This window comes from Mirounga angustirostris, unplaced genomic scaffold, assembly GCF_029215605.1.
Source record: "Mirounga angustirostris isolate CCGP_5_RB_7025 unplaced genomic scaffold, mMirAng1.0.hap1 SCAF_327, whole genome shotgun sequence".
NCBI classification, from domain to species: domain Eukaryota; kingdom Metazoa; phylum Chordata; class Mammalia; order Carnivora; family Phocidae; genus Mirounga; species Mirounga angustirostris.
The window spans coordinates 327-10,000 of record NW_026992035.1 but is presented as its reverse complement, the minus strand read 5'-3'; the positions used below and the strand labels follow the sequence as shown (position 1 = coordinate 10,000).

The 9,674-nt window shown below is 50.2% G+C and overlaps 1 long non-coding RNA gene across 1 annotated transcript in view; it reads left to right on the top strand.

Annotated features, from left to right (window-relative positions):
- LOC135363456 (uncharacterized) overlaps positions 1–2,032 on the top strand; it is a 25,150-nt gene extending 23,118 nt beyond the window's left edge. Inside the window, exons 2-3 of the long non-coding RNA XR_010409133.1 lie at positions 172–765; positions 1,558–2,032. This is a non-coding gene — a long non-coding RNA (uncharacterized LOC135363456). The remainder of the gene's footprint in view (positions 1–171; positions 766–1,557) is intronic.
- The last annotated feature ends 7,642 nt before the right edge of the window (positions 2,033–9,674 follow it).

Sequence of the window (9,674 nt, the reverse complement as noted above, 5' to 3'; positions counted from 1 at the left end):
TTCACAGCGCTTGCCAGGGCACCTACCCTCCCCAGTGTCTATCACCCAGTCACCCCACCCCCCACTCCAGCAACCCTCAGTTGGTTTCCTACGATTGATTAAGAATTCCTCCTATCCGTGAGATCATAGGATACAGGTCTCTCTGTTGGTCGCTTTGTTTTTGTTTTTTAGATTTTACTGGACAGAGACACAGCGAGAGAGGGAACGCAAGCAGAGGGAGTGGGAGAGGGAGAAGCGGGCTTCCCGCCGAGCAGGGAGCCCGATGCGGGGCTCGATTATCGGGACCCTGGCACCCTGGCACCCTGGCACCCTGGGATCATGACCTGAGCCGAAGGCAGACGCTTAATGACTGAGCCACCCAGTCGCCCCCCACTTTCCACCTTGACCGTGCCTAGTCGTCCACCCGTCTAGTCCTCTTGGCCGCGCCTGGTCTTGCCCTCGAATGTGTTCGTCTGGAGCACAGAGCTAGATCCAGAGAATGAGAGAATGAGATCGATGGACCCACGGACGGAAATCAAGTTTCTCTTTCCCTGAAATGACCTAGGACACTCCTCTTCTAGTCAGCTCCCATCCTGCTCCCCCACCCCCAACAACCTCTCATCGGACCTTCCCCTTTTGCCACCAGAAAGCTTTTCCACTCCTCCGCCTGGCCTGCGTTTGCTTGGCGTCTCTGCCAGACCCAGGCGGTGGTGGCCGACCGCAGACTCTCTTGCCCTCAAGAAATGATTCCCGCTCTCATGTGGGTGATCTTTTATCTCCACAGAGGTGATTAGTTTGGGGAACAAATAAAAGCACTCAGAATAAAAACCATGCCCAGTATCATGCACGCCCTCCTCCCCCTCCCCCCCTCCCCCTCCCCCTCCCCCCTCCCCCTTCCCCTTCCCCCCCTCCCCCCTTCCCCTCCCCCCTTGGCCCCCTTCCCCCTTCCCCCTTCCCCCTTCCCCTCCCCCCTTCCCCCTTCCCCTCCTCCCTTCCCCTCCTCCCTTCCCCTCCCCCCTTCCCCTCCTCCCTTCCCCTCCCCCCTTCCCCTCCTCCCTTCCCCTCCCCCCTTGGCCCCCTTCCCCTCCCCCTTCCCCCTTCTCCCTTCCCCTCCCCCCTTGGCCCCCTTCCCCTCCCCCTTCCCCCTTCCCCCTTCCCCCTTCCCCCTTCCCCCTTCTCCCTTCCCCTCCCCCCTTGGCCCCCTTCCCCTCCTCCCTTCCCCTCCTCCCTTCCCCTCCCCTCGTGGCCCCCTTCCCCTCCCCCCCCTTTGATGTCTACATGAACCGACAGACTGCATGCATGGCATGTATAGATGGATGGATGGATCGATGGATCGATGGATCGATGGATCGATCGATCCATGGATCGAACGGTGAAGAGAGCCAGGGTGAGGGTGAGGGTGAGGGTGAGGGTGAGGGTGAGGGTGAGGGTGAGGGTCCCGTCCGTCCCTCCCTCCTTCCCTATGTCCATCACATTGTTTCGTCACAGATTTTCGAAGTGGAGATACAATTCGCATGCCATATTTCGCATACTCTTAAAAGTGGGCCATTGGGTGGCCTTTTTTTCTTTTTTTTTAAGGTGGCTCACAAAGCTGCACAACCTTCACTGCAATTTCCAGAACATTTCCATCACCGCCAAAAGAAATAAACACCTCTACTACCCCTCCCCCCTTCCTGTCCGCGCCTCGCCCCCACCCGCCGTCACCGTCGCCCTCGCCGTCACCGTCGCCCTCGCCCTCACCCGGGCTCTCTTCACTGTTCTCCCCCAACAGGGAGTAGAAAGGGAAGTTAGAGGGAACATTCTTCCTCCCCTACACCTGCTGAACGCACATGGACACACACCGCAACCCTCCCCGCCAGGCGCGCGCACCCACCCACCCCCGCCCCGCCAAGCCCCGCCCCGCCCCGCCACGCCACGCCACGCCCCCCATCCCGGCCTTACGTGTACCTTACGTACCTCTGCACGGACTCGAGATTTGGCAATAGCCTTGATTGCCCTGCAATGTTTCCAAACCTCGGCGCTCCCCAACCTTCCCCACCCCGACCCCCGCCCCTTCGAAGAAGAACTAACCTAATTCGGGGAGCTTCCAGGTTGCTTGAACGCCTGAAATGGTGGGGACAGAGGCGTTCCTGGAGAGGGGTCACGGAACACGGAAGCTCTGCCCCCCTTCCCTTTGCCTCTGTTCCATCTGGAGTTTCCTCAGTTGTATCCTTTTAGGACACAGCGGTCATGTAAGAAATGAGAAAAAAAAGGACTGAAGGACTGAACCGGGCTAGACTGGTTTAAAATTCTTCACTAGCGTCCATGCCGAATACATTTCGACGACAGGGGCCTTCGCACGGCTTTTGGTGCACAGAAGACCGATGCACCGAAGCCTGCCGATCTCGGGACGTGTCCACGAGGGGAAAGAGTGTCAGCCTATCGGAAAAGAGAGTCGGTTAACGTAGATTGCAAAGGCATTCGTTCATCCCGAGAGACTTCCTCTCCATGATGGCGGGTGGCGCGAGATGGAAGAGTTGGCTTCCATGAAAAAGGGGCCCTTTCTTGAAGACCCTGCCCAGCTATCGGGGTTTTGTTGGTTTGTGTTTTGTCATCTGTGATAGGAAGGCATCTTCTTAGCCATCGGGAGGGAAACCTCAACAAATTCAGCCATTCAGATCACAAGGGATTTCTTGGGTTTGGTGGATCTGAGATCTGGTCTGCCTCCGACTGCTCCCCGAGATTGCCTTTATGCCGAGAATGGGATTCCTCATCAGACACACAGAAGTCCGGCTCCTTGCCACGGAGCTGGCTGCTCTATGGATGCCTTTAAAAAGGAAGCCTGCCTTTAATTCGGACGTCGGAACGTGATCGGTCGCTTTTTCATGGGGGGTTGGCCAATTAAATTTCCCCCGCCTTGGGCGCCTGGGTGGCTCAGTTGGTTAAGCGGCTGCCTTCGGCTCCGGTCATGATCCTGGAGTCCCTGGATCGAGTCCCGCATCGGGCTCCCTGCTCAGCAGGGAGTCTGCTTCTCCCTCTGACCCTCCCCCCTCTCATGTGCTCTCTCTCATTCATTCTCTCTCTCTCTCTCTCTCTCTCTCTCTCTCTGTCTCAAATAAATAAACAAACAAACAAACAAACAAATAAATAAATAAATAAAATCTTAAAAAAAAAAAATTCCCCCCGCCTTACAAAGCAGAGACTGGTGAAGGGTCCTCCAAGTGCCCTCTGGAAATCAAGAGCTTCTGTATCAAGAGGCTGGAAAACGCATCTTCCCCTTCTTCCTGGTGAATCCAATTCTAGGGGTTGATTCAAAGGAAATCATGTTTTAGATGCTAAAACGTAAAGCTTACTTTTGCAAAAATGTGCATCGCGGCATAGGGTTTAGGAATCCCTTGTGGCAGACCGACAACCGTGTGTCCCTCACGTCCCGGCACGTGTGCACCCTCACGTCCTATGACTTCGATGCTCCTGCTATCCAGAGGTAGGCTTGATTGCTCTGTCCCTTGATTTTGGACCGGGTCTTGGGACTTGTCTTGACCCAAAGAATAGAGCAGAAGTGACACTTGGCTGGTTTCACAGCCTACACCTGAAGAGGTGGTCTGCCGGCGTTCTCGACCTTCTTGGCATGCCGTCCTGAGACCTCCACGTAAGAAAGCCAGTCTAGCTGACTGGAGCATGAGAGGCATTGACAACAGAGGCAGCCCGGTGCTCGGCGGCACCGACTGCCAGACGTGTGAAAGTTGACCCTCTGGCCGAAAGCCACTGCTTGAGTGAGCCCGGCGTAAACCCGCAGAACCCAAGGGGCCACCCAGGGCAAGCACCAGGAAGTTATCGATAAAGAAATGCTGTTTCGAGCCATTGCGGTGTTAGGATGATGCACCCTGAGGATCAGCTAGCTGCGCAGCAGCGATAGATACCGTGCACACAGATACACACCACACAACACACCACACCACACCCCCCCCACACACACACGTGTGCAGAAAACCAAACCAACGAAACAAACCAAAACTCTGTAGAACCCTGCACCAAATGTTGAGGAAACAACGGCCCACCCTCACAAGAAACACCTGCACGCTACATGTACAATGCATAGGGAGCCTATACTTGCAAGTGCTTACTTGCATGGGAAACATTTCACGATAACATGAGTCTCAGATGGCCCAAGCGGGGTTCTTTTGACATGTCTGAATTGTGTACACAATTAGAGAAAGCCTGCTAGGAGACTGGGTGATCAGAAACTAGGAAGCTCTTTGGTTCCCTCAGTGAAGCCCCGACTTTTGGGGAGGAACCAACACTCAGGGAGATGCTCTGGTCTTCATTTGGTTGGTTGGTTGGTTGGTTGGTTGGTTGGTTGGTTGCTGCAGCTTTTGCTATCTTTGCATAAAACCGACCCTGTTTCCATTGGGAATGGAAAACAACTGACGGGTGGGATCTGTACACGGTAATGCTGCTTCGCAGTTGCATTTGTTTTACTAAAAGAGGGAGATTTGAACATTGGGTCTTTCGTGTCCTCTCCATTCATGTCCTCTCCACAAATAAGACTGAAACAAAGGCTAAAATTTGTTTGCATCTTGTTTGTGTCTATGTGTCCGTATGTGTTATACATGTGAGGTATTTCCTCCACCTCCGGGTGCTATTGCTAACATCCATTTGTAAAGGAGCTCTATTTAATGAGTTCTATTTTTATTTTATTTTATTTTATTTTATTTATTTTATTCTTTAAAGATTTTATTTATTTATTTGACAGAGAGAGACACAGCGAGAGAGGGAACACAAGCAGGCGGAGTGGGAGAGGGAGAAGCAGGCTTCCCGCCGAGCAGGGAGCCCGATGCAGGGGCTTGATCCCAGGACCCTCGGATCATGACCTGAGCTAAAGGCAGACGCTTAACCACTGAGCCATCCAGGTGCCCCGAGTTTTATTTTTATTAAAGATTCTATTTATGTCTTTGAAAGAAAGCGAGTGAGAGAGCACACGAGCTGGGGGTGGGGGGGCATTGGGAGAGGGAGAAGCAGACTCCCCGCGGAGCAGGGAGCCGGATGTGGGGCTCCATCCCAGGACCCCAGGATCATGATGTGAACGCAAGGCAGACACTTAACTGCCTGAGCCACACAGGTGCCCCTACTTAAAGAGTTTAGAGGCAGGTGCTCGTAAAAATCGGGCATGGTAAAACTCAGATAAGAATAAACCCAGTTTTTCAAGCTCACATGATCTGGGATGAAATTCCCTACATTCAGACTCTTATGTCACTCCACAATAAAGATGCCTCAAGGTAAGGGACCCAAGGGACGGCCCAGAGATAGACAAAAATTTAACACACCTGACCTTACCCCCACTTCCCAACAGTCAAAATAATGAAGAAGAGGAGGAAGACAGGCCGATGCTAGAAATCTGAAATCCACTCCTCCTCCTCCCCAAGTACAGGCACCAGAACCGATGCCCAACCCACTGGCTTCCGGAGGGCTGAAAAGCCACCACAGACAAAGCCTATTAAGCAGAAGGAGATGAAGAAAGGGCGGAGGCGGAGGCGGAGGCGGAGGCGGAGGCGGAGGCGGAGGCGGAGGCGGAGGCGGAGGCGGAGGCGGAGGCGGAGGCGGAGGCGGAGGCGGAGGCGGAGGCGGAGGCGGAGAAGAAAAAAAAGAAAAGGTTCGTCCAAAACTGTAAATGTATATGTGCCCTGGGCCTTACCAATGGCTCCCTTGCCGCCTCCCCTGCCCCGTTTCTGCACCACTGGTGTGTGTGCCTGGAGTGCTCTACTCCCCTGCCGCCGTCTCAGCCGCCCTTCCCTACCCCCGCCCCCCCGCCCCCCCCCCCCCGGGTGCCATGGGCTCCCCTTTCTCCTCCTCCTCCTCCTCCTCCTCCCCACCCCCTTATCAAGGAGCAAAAGCCCTTGCCCTTGGGCCCAAGCCCTTGGGCCACCTCCTTATGAGGTTTAAATTGGAGCACCTCCCAAACTAGCAGGAAGGGGCCCGAGGGCTCCGCTGATCTTAGACCGCCCGCTTCAGACTTTCCCCAAGGAGTCTGATGGGGGAAAACAATCGATTGACTTTTTAGTGGACGCAGGTGCAACTTCTTTGGCGTTAAAGCCAATTCAAGGTTGTTGGTTTATTTTAAAAAGACGTGGTTTTGGAGCTATCAATGTCACACATAATACAAATAATCAACTTTGCGTTTCTTTCTTTCTTTCTTTCTTTCTTTCTTTCTTTCTTTCTTTCTTTCTTTCTTTCTTTCTTTCCCTTTTTCTTTCTTTCTTTCTTTCTTTCTTTCTTTCTTTCTTTCTTTCCTTTTCTTTCTTTTCTTTGTCATAAAAGCACTTGGATTCGGTTCTCCCTGCGTTACAAGCCGTTGGGTGGGCAGTGGAATGTGCCACGCTCCCGTCACAACAGTGAGCCTGTATTTGTGGTTATCAAAATATACCTCTCCATCACCTTTATAAAAACCAACCAACCAACCAACCACGTTTGGGTGCCTGGGTGGCTCAGTCGTTCAGCGTCTGCCTTCGGCTCAGGTCATGATCCCAGGGTCCTGGGATCGAGCCCCGCATTGGGCTCCCTGTTCATTGGGGAACCTTCTTTTCCCTCTGTCCCTTCCCCTGCTTGTGTTCCCTCTCTCGCTGTGTCTCTCTCTGTCAAATAAATAAAATTTATGAAATATATTCATACATTTGCCAATCTAAAGAATTCTGGTGTAATAGAGAGTGCGCCATTGGTTACTACTAACGTTTCACCAGAGACTGAGATTTCTAAGAATTAAAATTCTGCCACATGGAATTGGGACTGCTACAAAATGATAACAAAAACAACTCCGTGTGTGGGAAGGTAGGAGACGTGTAAAAGAGGTACAAGAAATGAGAAAACATTTTTTTTGTTGAGGGAAAAGGAAGTAATGGTGTACTGAAACGGGACTGGGTACTTAAAGAAAGAAAACTTTAAGACCGAGTCTGAATGAAAAAGGAAATTGTGGAAGGGGTTTGTGAAGGAGAATTTTTGAAAAGGAATTTTATGCATGGTCAGGACTGACTGAGCTTGGGAGAAGGCAGTTTGAAAAGCACACTGGTGGAACTGGAGGGTATTATGTTGAGCGAAATAAGTCAAACAGAGAAAGACATGTATCCTATGATCTCACGGATAGGAGGAATTCTTAATCGCAGGAAACAAGCTGAGGGTTGCTGGAGTGGGGGGTGGGGTGGGAGGGATGGGGTGACTGGCTGATAGACACTGGGGAGGGTAGGTGCTCTGGCAAGCGCTGTGAATTGTGCAAGACTGTTGAATCTCAGATCTGTACCTCTGAAACAAATAACGCAATCTATGTGAAGAAGAAAAAAAAAATAGAAGAAGGTAGCGGGAGGGGACGAATGAAGCGGGGGAAATCGGAGGGGCGGACGAACCATGAGAGACGATGGACTCTGAACAACAAACTGAGGGTTCTAGAGGGGAGGGGGGTGGGAGGATGGGTTAGCCTGGTGGTGGGTATTGAGGAGGGCCCATTCTGCATGGAGCACTGGGTGTTGTGCACAAACAATGAATCATGGAACACCACATCTAAAACTAATGATGTAATGTAGGGGATTAACATAAGAATAAAAAAAAGAAGAAGAAAAGCACACTGGTATAAGATTGAGATTTGGGTTTTCTATGTTAAAATGACAAGGTTTTCTTGGATTGTTAGTGTACTCTTTTTTTCTTTCTTAAGATTGTATTTATTTATTTGACAGAGAGAGACACAGCGAGAGAGGGAACACAAGCAGGGGGAGCGGGAGAGGGAGAAGCAGGCTCCCGGCCAAGCAGAGAGCCCGATGTGGGGCTCGATCCCAAGACCCTGGGATCATGACCTGAGCCGAAGGCCGACAGACGCTTGACGACTGAGCCACCCAGGCGCTCCTCCGAGATTTTATTTTTTAAATAATCTCTACACTGAACGTGGGGCTCGAACTCACAACCCTGAGATCAAGAGTCGTGCTCTCTACCGACTGAGCCAGCCAGGTGCCCCTGGACTGTCATCTCGAAGAGACACATGCGTAGACTCAGATATGGTGAGACTGCTTTAAGAAAGTCAGATTGACTTTATGGAGCCAGTAAAGCCCCTTAGAAATGTTGGCCTGATAACCTTGCTTAGAGAGGTCCCCTCAACCTTACCAGGTGAGTGAAGAGTACCACCTCCTGGCAGATGCAGGAACTTCAGGAAATTTGGAGGCCCTCAAAGAAGAGAGGAATTCACCCAAATCTACAAGTCTTTTTTTTTTTTGTAATTTTTTTTATTCTTATGTTAATCCCCGTACATCACATCATTAGTTTTAGATGTAGTGTTCCATGATTCATTGTTTGTGCACAACACCCAGTGCTCCATGCAGAATGCGCCCTCCTCAATACCCACCACCAGGCTAACCCATCCTCCCACCCCCCTCCCCTCTAGAACCCTCAGTTTGTTTTTCAGAGTCCATCGTCTCTCCTGGTTCGTCTACCCCTCCGCAAATCTACAAGTCTTGCAGGCGAATCTGATGGCCAATATTTGGCTTGGTTCTCGGCTTTAAAAAGGCAGTTAAAGGATCAATCTAAAATTCCTTGTAAAAAGCTCCATCAAAGCAGATTTAAAAGAAGGAAAGGAAAAAGAAAAGAGAAGAAAGACCCCATATATGGTCAATTGCTATTCTTGCTGTCCCTACGTAGATGATTGGGCCAAGTTTGTTAAAACTGGACTTGTTTTACAAACAAATTAATCTTCTTTTGGCTATCTTTGACAGGAATGAAGGTGACTTTAGAGAGAAAGATTACATTTCAATAACACACTTTTGTGAGTGTTAGATTAATTATCTTTGAACGTTTATTGTTTGCCTATAAAACTGGACTGGATCCTGGATCCTTCTGGTTTCCTTGAGTATCTGACTGTGACTCTTCAAACTAAGGTTTCCAACATTCTCCCATTCTCTCTCTTTTTTTTAATTAATTTATTTTTTTATTCTTAGGTTAATCCCCATACATTACATCATTAGTTTTAGATGAAGTATTCCATGATTCATTGTTTGTGCATAACACCCAGTGCTCCATGCAGAATGGGCCCTCCTCAATACCCACCACCAGGCTAACCCATCCTCCCACCCCCCTCCCCTCTAGAACCCTCAGTTTGTTGTTCAGAGTCCATCGTCTCTCATGGTTCGTCCGCCCCTCCGATTTCCCCCCGCTTCATTCGTCCCCTCCCGCTACCTCCTCCTCCTCCTCCTCCTTCTTCCTCCTCCTCCTCCTCTTCTTCTTCTTCTTCTTCTTTTCTCCTTCTTCTTCTTCTTCTCCTTCTTCTTCTTCTTCTTCTTCTTCTTCTTCTTCTTCTTCTTCTTCTTCTTCTTCTTCTTCTTCTCCTTCTCTCCTTCTCCTTCTTCTTCTTCTTCTTCTTCTTCTTCTTCTTCTTCTTCTTCTTCTTCTTCTTCTTCTCTCTTCTTCTTCTTCTTCTTCTTCTTCTTCTTCTTCTTCTTCTTCTTCTTCTTCTCTCCTTCTTCTTCTTCTTCTCTCCTTCTTCTTCTTCTTCTTCTTCTTCTTTTCTTCTTCTTCTTCTTCTCTCCTTCTTCTTCTTCTTCTTCTTCTTCTTCTTTTCTTCTTCTTCTTTTCTTCTCCTTCTTCTTTTCTTCTTCTTTTCGTCTTCTTCTTTTCTTCTCCTTCTTCTTTTCTCCTCCTCCTTTTCTCCTCCTCCTCCTCCTCCTCCTCCTCCTTCTTCTTCTTCTTCT